Source organism: Oratosquilla oratoria, chromosome 34, assembly GCF_046742065.1.
Source record: "Oratosquilla oratoria isolate Oo_2021 chromosome 34, ASM4674206v1, whole genome shotgun sequence".
NCBI classification, from domain to species: domain Eukaryota; kingdom Metazoa; phylum Arthropoda; class Malacostraca; order Stomatopoda; family Squillidae; genus Oratosquilla; species Oratosquilla oratoria.
Genome location: NC_134810.1, coordinates 39,467,790 through 39,477,789, shown reverse-complemented (window position 1 = coordinate 39,477,789; position 10,000 = coordinate 39,467,790).

Sequence of the window (10,000 nt, the reverse complement as noted above, 5' to 3'; positions counted from 1 at the left end):
AGGAGGATAAGGAGGAAGAGAGTAAAATAAAGAGGAGTTAAGGGGAAAGGAGGGGAAGGAAAGGGAATGAGAGAAGGTAGAGGAGAAGGGAACAAGGAAGGGAAGGGGAGAAGGTAAGGAAGGAGGAGTATGAGGAGAGACGTGACACGGCACCCCCTGGTTACCATGGCAACCAACTCAGCATCACTCCTGGCTTCTCTGCCTGCACATGGCAACTGCCTTTGCATACTCGACAACAGGTTCACCCGTTGGATATCTTTGTAGATGCTGGTTCTCGGAAATCCGTCAATTGGTCATTATTTATATATATAAATGCCATAATGTAACCTGAATTTCATGTCGCGATATTCTGGACGCGAAACCGATGATAGTTTCTGTGGTGTTCAATCTCCTGAATCTATTATCTTAAAAAAAGGTTTAGATCAAGATCATGTGCGCCATTTTATTTAACTTTTTTTTTCAAGTGTTAACTCTCCTGGTGAGAATGTCGACCAAAGAAAAATAAGTTTTGCTTTCGATTAAGTTATCCTTCTCCTTTCAGCCAAATATGACGAGAAATATTGTGAACAGAGCATTGAGGAACTAAAGAATAATTTTTGTGGTTGTACAAATTCACCTAAACGATTCATATCTATTTATCAGCATTTCATCTTTCCTTTCTCGAAAAGAAAAATAATAATAAAATCTGGTATATATTAACGCGAAGGGAGGATCACTACTTTTTTTCAAAATAAAAAAAATAGAATAAAAATTAAACATAAAAAATCATATTTGTTACAGTATACATATATATTTTTAACCATTTATTACAACTTGGACAACTTTATTAAACGAAATAATTGTTTACCTAAAGATAATATACCATAATTTCTATAATAGGCTTATGCCACTACGGGGGAGAAAATTTTGTAGGATACCAGACGACGTGACGTCACAATTGGACCGTTTTCTTTTGTCTTAGGTGAAGCCTAATCCAATCTCCACACTGTTCAAACGTCAATCAATAATTTCGGCAAACCAAAATTTTATTTTGTGTGCCAAAGTATGCTTTCTCCAAGGAAAAAAATGGCTTTTACACAGCCGTGACTTGAAGAGGGAAGTTTAAAGATCACCTTGATCTCGTAGATGTTAAATGTTAAATTTCAAATGTTCAATGTTCAGTCTTTGATGACCAGTGTTAGATTAGCAATGTTAGATTATTAATGTTAGATGATCAATGTTAGATGATCAATGTAAGATGATCAGTGTAAGATGTTCAATGTTAGATGTTCAGTGTTAGATTGTCAATGTTAGATGATCAATATTTGATTATGTTAGATGATCAATGTTAGATTACCACTGTTAATGTTTAATGATAGATGATCTATATTAGATGTTCATTGTTAGATGTAGATCCTATAAACGTGGTGACTTGTTGAGGTCATTATATACAGTAACCTCAGGACTGAAATTGTGGACATAATTAATGAACAATCCCTCTTTACGAAAAATAGCTATGGAACCAGCCGTCTTCACAAATCTTTGGTCATACCTGTGCTTCAGTCTTTCTGTAATGACATCTCCTCCTTCAGCTGTGTATAACACCTTTTCTGTATCAAAGAAGTAACGGTGGTATTCTTAAAAAATTCTTTCCTTTTATAAATCTTTCCTTGTATAAATCTTATATAAATCCTTGGAAGGGAATTTTTTTAAGAATATCACCGTAAGAATCTTACGATGGTATTCTTAAAAAAATCTTTCCTTATATGAATTTTTTCTTATATAAATCCTATATAAATCTTTGGAAGGGAAAGAATTTTTTAAGAATACCACCGTAAATCTCATTTCTATTACCCCTTTCCGTACCATAACGTACCTGTCGTTCTATTCTGATTAATATCTTATTCTGTTCAGCAACGTGGTGCTCCCTTGCAGTAGATAGGGTCGGTGATGGGATGCAATGCTTCACTGTACTGGGAAAGATAAGTATTCCGTAACCATGGAAACGGTGTTTTGTCGAAGGTGAAAGGCCCGATCATTCCTATAGATCTATAGTCATGTCAGTACTCGAATCCGGACTTGTTATCAGGTCGGTTTCGCCTCGCAAATAACATCGTACGCACTTCAACAATCCGACATCGCTTTGAGTTAATCTAGTACTGCGTGCAATTGCAGCCTATACGCATGTGTTACTGACTGCGTAAGTTAAATGTAATCAATATCAAAAGGATATTAGTGATACCTTGGAGAGTTAACATGGGAATGTGATAATGAAGACTCCAAGAGACCATAAGGCCTACACTAGACAGTTCCATGTCTAGTATCATTTACTATCTATAAAGTTATCTAACCTCTTAAAACAGATAATCGTTTCAGCGCTCGCTGTATGTTTACTAAGTCCATTCCATTCATTAACCACTTTGTTCGTAAACCACTTCTTGCCTGTTTCCTTCTTAGATCTAAATTTCTCCAACTTAGATCCATTACTGCAAGTCCAGTTAAAAAAAAATGTCTCAAAATTCAGTGTTTACTTTTCGTCACATTTTTGTCTTGCAAAAGCTTCAGATTCTGTTCAGGTCTGAGCGATCACTCAGCTTTATTGAGTGAACATCTTGAACACTGTGGTACGTGGTCCAGACACTGTTATTGCACAATTTCACGAGATTCTTGTTGGGGTTTCCATGGTGCTTACACGACGGTGGCACACTAAGCATTTCTCGCTAGCATGCTACTTGATTTTGCTACTCCGTTTGTACAGAAACGACTTTGGTTACGATCTTTTGTTTTTCTAAATTTCCAAATGTCCAAGTACTTTTGCGTCATATAGTGAGGAACTGAACGACAAACTAAGATAATTCAAACCTATACGCATGTTAGACACATTGTTGAGATATTCTTACGGAGGACTAGAATATTGTAACCGAGGTCGTTTGTACTCAAACGAAATAGCAAAAGCTAGTAGCATGCTAGCCTAGAGTGCCACCAACCTAAGGTGCCTTACGAAGCAAATCTGCCCCAGTTGACGACCAACAATTTTTTTTTCAGCTTTCTGTTCCTCAGTCAAACAGCGTGTCCTGTGAGTCACGATTCTCATGTAAATAGTTAATTTGATATGTACTAGGATTGCCACTCTTTGAGCGTAATAAAATTATTAAAAAAAAAAAAAAAAAAAATTCTGTCGTTCTAAAACCGCCGCGAGAAACCCGAAGTTCCTCTGTTCCACTGAACAAGTTTTCAATAAATCTCTCGGATATTGCCTTTACAAATTCAACTTACAAGAGTATTACACATCAAGAAAGCCTCACGGTGGTACACGTTATGCATCTTATCCCGGCTCACAACCGATTTCATTTAGTCGAAATTGGGGGAGAGGGGCAATGCACGGGACCATAAACTACCTCGAGCCCACACCCACCCCACCCCCCACCTCGTCCCTTTCAGTTACAATAAATATTTTTCTAGTTCAAGGTAGACAATTTCATTCAGCGATGGGACTGCGCCTCCCTCCTCTTCGAGATGGCTTTACAATTGTAATACATAAAAACACAAGACTGGAGGAGACTGCAAGAGACCATAAGGCCTACATTATGTAGTCCTGTGTCCCTTACCACCTTTCGTCCCTATTCATAAAGTTATCTAAGCTTCTCTTAAGACGACCAATTATTTCAGCGCTCATTACATGGTTACTTTGTCTATTCCATTCGTTAACCACTCTATTGGTAAACCAATTATTGGCTATTTCCTTCTTAAACCTATGACAATTCAGTTTATGAATATTTTCACTCCTAAGTCCCTCAGCCACCTCCTCGGTCTATAAAAATACCTGTGTTATAATTTGAAGAATTTATTCCATCCACTGCCCCGATAATGTTAATCCACTCCAAAGTTGGACGAAGTGATGATTTCTCATTCCGCAAACTTGAAGCATCAAACCCACGTGTTACAAACTACGTCTCTGTGTTCTACTTTTGATTTGCAAGAATCTATACCAGGTCGGCACACAAACGCGTCACAGCTCGAAACTTGATCCGAATTGAATCTCTATCGGGGTACTTCTTTGGAGGGGACAGAGATCGAGTGTTTGGCTTCCACCCAACGATGAATACTCTTTTGACTTCTGTGAATTATACCTTCCAAGTCTAAAGGACCCCAAGGCCAAGTATATACGCAGACACCACAACTACTCGTATCTTCTACGTCATATCGTGTGGTGTGATGCAATATCGTCTTCGTTAAGACTTGACAAGAGGCATATAGATAAACGAGGTAAAATGTCATCAGAGGCTCTAATCTACATAAAGTGGTTTCTATTATACTAGCTATTGTTTATCTAAGAATAGTACGTTACATTATATACTTAGGATTAGAGATAATAATAATTGGGGACCTCTGTGCTCATGGGGCGTAACCACCAACTCCAACGTTTTCGAGCTAGTAACGGAATCCGGTAGATGGAAGCACCCTCTGTCTAGCCTTGGAAGCAGAATACTGAAATTGGACCTTTATGTCCCTTTAACTGAGGGTATTTAATCGCGTGCTGTGGCGAGCGAGTCATGATGAGGTATACAAACTCCATGCTCAAGGGGCGTACTTGGCTGAGGCAGCCAGCCAATCACCGCGCCGGCTAGTGTCCTGCCTGCCTGCTCAGCCAATCACAGCGCCGCTCCGAGTCTCTCACGACTCCTTGCTTCAGTACACACACGTGGTGAGTTAAAGGACTACAGACAGCAATTTACGTGAGTTATAATTTAATTAACTTTGTCTTTGATTTTCCTATGAAATAACTAATAATAATTATTTACATCACAAAAACACTTATAAAACACGAACCAATATGAGTTTTAAGCTGAAATTTTCAGGGATTTACTTAAACATCTGGGAAAGGTACTTGCATTTCGACAATATATTTTTTTTTACCATTTGTAAGTAGTTGTTTTCATGCAAAGAGTATCAATGAATTCCTTTGTCTCAAACCAGTGACTCGCCAAGACTTTTTTGCGGACTTTGTTCCTTCCTACGTTGTGAACGAAAAGTAATCCAGTTTCTAGTTTCACTTACTTATTAGTGTACAAATGTAAAATAGACATGTACGAAGGGGCCTTTTCCCCCCTTATATTAGGGGTGACCAAGACAAAGTACACATCCTTCCTGCACTGACCCCACGCTAGTCCAAAACACTTTGTCCCTCCCATCTTAAGGTGATGGCACACTAGGCTAACATGCTATTTGTTTTTGCTAATTCGAGTATAAACGACTTCGGTTACAATATTCTAGACTTCCGTAAGAACATCTCAACAATGTGTCTAACATTCGTATAGGTTAAACTTCTCTTAATTCGCCATTCAGCTTCTCACTATACGACTCGAGAGTATTTTGACATTAGGAAAATTGAAAAACAAAAGATCGCAACCGATATCGTTTCTATTCAAGTGAAGTAGCAAAAGCAAGTAGCATGCTAGTGAGAAATGCATAGTGGGCCGCCACCTTTAGTACTTCATTGATGAAGGATCATACCTTACCACCACGGGGCCACACTGCTCAGGTCAATAGGCATGTAACAAAACTCAGTGTTTCCACATCACGGCCTGACAGCCAGAACTGGCCTACCCAACCCCACCTACTTCATTATAACGCGACCCCCTCTCTCATCCACTTAAGATATTTACCCATCTATCAAAACAAAGATGGCGTCTCAAGCAGTCGCCCCTGCTCAGTTCGTTAGTGCATCGCTTTTAGCAACTATTTCCGTTATTGATTTCCGCCAAGAAAAACGCATATAATGATGATGTATTAATTCATAAAAATCAATATTTAATATTTTAATGCTATACCACATTGGTGTGCACTTCTGAAAAAAAAACATAATTTACTATGATAACATTCCCTTGTAAATATGTATCTATGTCATCCTTAACAGTCTGTTTTTTATTCCCTCATTTACTTACTATAGTAACGAGACTAAAATCTAGATAAAGAAAATGTCAAACCAGATTAATCTCCCTTGTACGTTCGTCTACCTTAAGGGTAAACTATAGAAAATGCAAAATACACTCGTGTCCTTGAGAACGTTTTTAATATCCATTCCCCAGCATATAAACAAAGTGAGGTTTTTGTTTGTCTACTACTTTGGCGTTGCAAAACAATCATTTCGCCGTTGTGAAGTAAAACTCACATTTCTTCATTTTCATCAATGTTGAATGGGACAGACCAGGAAAGATTAATTATCTATGCAAAAGATCTAAATAATTTATACTGCGACATTAAGGGGGAACTGTATTTCATTGGCCACTGGCACGTTGCATAACATAAGAACATAAGAATGAAGGAGACTGCAAGAGACCATAAGGCCTACACTAGGCAGCTCCGTATCCATCACCACCTGTCATCCCCATCCATAAAGTTGTCTAATCGTTTCTTAAAACAACTGATAGTTTCAGCGCTTACTACATGGTTACTAAGTTTATTCCATTCGTCGACCATCCTATAGTAAACCAATTCTTGCCTATTTCCTTTTTAAATCTAAATTTGTCCAGTTTATAAACATTACTCCGAGTCCTGCCCTGTTGTTTTAATATGATGACCTTGTTTGTATCACTCTTGTTAAAGCCTTTGATCCACTTGAACACCTCTATTAGATCACCCCGCACTCTGCGTCTTTCACAAAGGCTGAGGAAACTATGTTGTTGACCTAATGTAAAATAAACAATTCCGTTTGATTTCATTATCAACTTTTTTTTTTAAACTAAAAAAAAAATCTTGCCCTGGGGATTTTTCCTTTTGAGCATTTGTTACGATTTCTGAACGAGTTCAGATATTAAGGTGAATATTACTTTAGCTACGAAAGGCTATTCACGTGGGAGACGACTAGTAACTAACAAATCATGCCTCAATAGTCAATAACTGATGTGAAACGACATTTCTTTCACAGCGTAGCTAAAAATAACCAAAGTGTTGCGGAACAACTTTTGAAACCATTTCTTTCACAGCGTAGCTAAAAATAACCTAAGAGATGCAGAACAACCATTGAAGCGTTTAAATTCATTTCCCATGAAAAACTTAAATCTCCTTTCATTGAATAGCTTTGGACTAAACTGCCTCTAGTACTCGCTGCCTTTCTCTACGACCCTAGCAAAACAGGCGCGGGCGGGGTGGGGGGGGGAGTAATCTTCTCAACGAGACTCGTACAAGGCAACGCCACAAAATACGAGTTGAACGAGATATTCACGATAATTAGCTCCATACCTTTTCAGTGTTGGCCGGTGGCACGTAGGTCAATTTTTCCTCCATGTAATACCAGACTCTCCATTTTTCGTTGTGATAAAAACTCGTGTCTTTTTTTTAGCAATTTGTCCGTGAATTTAGCATTCTTCTATTCTTATGGGCACCAATCCGGACGGAATAGATGCTCACTGCGGTATGTCCATTTTCTACAGTTCCTCACTTCCATTTTCCAAATAAATACCGTAAAAGTGGACTGCATAACTCACGAGTATGCTACTTATTTTTGCTACTTAGAGTAGAATCTACTACGTCGGTTACGATCTTTTTGTTTTTCAATTTTCCAAATGTCAGACTACTCTTGTATCATGTAACGAAAAGATGAATGACGAATTAAGAGAAATTCCTACACGAATGTTAGACACATTGTTGAGATGTTTTTACGGAAGTCTAGAATATTTTAACCGAAGTCGTTTCTACTCAAACGAAATAGCAAAAGCAACAAGCATGCTAGACTTGTGTGCATCCTCCTTTAAAACAACATTCAGTAAAATGGGTATCTATGTCAAAATTTTATGAAAATTAAACGGAAAACATCAATATAATACTCTCAAGGAGTATGGAGGATCATCGCATGGACTGGAATAATGCCCCCATCGTCTACAAATTACAAAGGATTACAAAGGCGGAGCATGCCGACAGGAGACCTTTTGTTCCATATCTAGGTCGGATGCGAAAAAATCATAATATTAATAATAAATGAATAGATGAAAACTATGATAATGTAAATAACAAATAAAATACATAAATAAATGCATAGGTATAGTTAAATGATAAACACACAGGTAAATAGTAAATAATAATAAATTGACATATAACTAATGATAAATGAGAATCAAACAGACAAATGATAACAAAACAAAAACAAATGATAACAAAACAAAAACAAATAAATCCTACTGAAGTTTTCGAAGAAATATTATTGAATCCTCCCTGATTATACATATTCGAAATTTTAATACCTCCAAAGGTCAGTGATCCCCACACTACATAACTTGGATGGCCGCAAAGAAATTCATCTCAAAAGAAGCCGGACTTGACCTTGCCATCAGTCAACCTTCGTCGAGACTTCATCAAGGACATATAATCTGAGTCGCCCCTTTTCTTTGTCCCCAAATATCTTCTTAGCTATATCTATTCTCACACTCCACACTATTCATCATTCTGCTGAAGAGGACCACAGACAATGGTCGAAATATACAGATTTTTTGTCCATCTTATCTCATTCTCCGACATTGGTTCAACAAGTCACATATATATATATATATATATATATATATATATATACATATATATATATATATATATATATATATATATATATACCGGACTCAAGTCTTGTTTCACATTTGCAGAAACAGAGAATGGACATACCAATCGTAAAATTTCCTGAATATTAGGTGAACAAACACACACACACACACACACACACACACACACACACACACACACACACACACACACACACACACACACACACACACACACACACACACACACACACACACACACACACACACACACACACACACACACACGATGACGCTGTGAAGGCCGGGGACGCCCCTTTCAGCCACTCGGGCCACGTCCCCCACCCCTACGGTCTTCTTCAGGTAGCTCTTCTGGACGTCGCCGAGTACGTCACGCTCTGAGGCCGGAACGAGGAGGAGGTCGGCGGGTACTACGGGGAAATGGGCGCGCGACGCCTCTCGGCCCTCAGAAGAGCCGACGTCGTCTTGTTCTTGGCCGACCACCCGAGCCCGTCCCCGGGATGCCCTTCCAGGGTCGGACAACTGGAAGGGAGGTCAGACCTGACGGAGGAAGGCGTACTTGCTGAGGGCGGGCACCCCGAGAGTGGCAGCGCACCCAAAGTGCAGCCAGCCGGAGTGCCCCTCTTCCTGCCCGCGCCTTCGGTGAGGCCCATTGGCGTCATCCTGTGGAGAAATCCTTCCGAAGAGGTCCAGATCTTCCGCAGCCGCGTGTGCAACGTGACATCCAGGGGCTCTGCCGTTGGAGGTATCCCGCTTGGGTGCCACCGGGTTCCGCAAGACTTTAATGTATACTAATGATTTCGGTAGAACTTGCTCAGTACTTTATAAATCTGTTTCAGACCTTACGTGTTGGTATCGAAAATGGCTGTAATATTTATTAACAATGTAATGCAGTATTAGTTAATCGTGCACTCATACTATATATCAAACATACATGAGAGTTGACCGTAATTTCGTCTTCATAATGCAACACATTGTATTCCTATACTTAACAAAGTACTCTATGTATAACTACTAGCAACTCGTGAACTCATTCTCAGAAGTGCGACCATAGTTTATACTTGAGTTGTCACATACCGTAATATTGCTTATTCATTATACTCGTTACATGTCATGTGTATTACATACATATAGCTATCTTTCATTTTTGTATTTATTATATTAAAAAGAGTGGGCTAAAACAATTAGTGATACATTATTTGGAAACCCCAGACCAACGTACTAACTTATACCAACAATTCGCTCACTAAGGGGCGACTACGCTGAGAGGGGGTACCCTTGTATAGATGAACATGTATCCTATATTGGCAATATGAACACAGTTATACAGGCATTTTAATCACCTTTCAAATGATATAGGACATGCCTCATTGTGTGGACAAATGGTGATGTAATAAGTAATAAAGTACTAACAATCCCTCAATTTTTTTTATGCGAATACGGGTAAAAATGGTCTAGAAACTACTTACGGA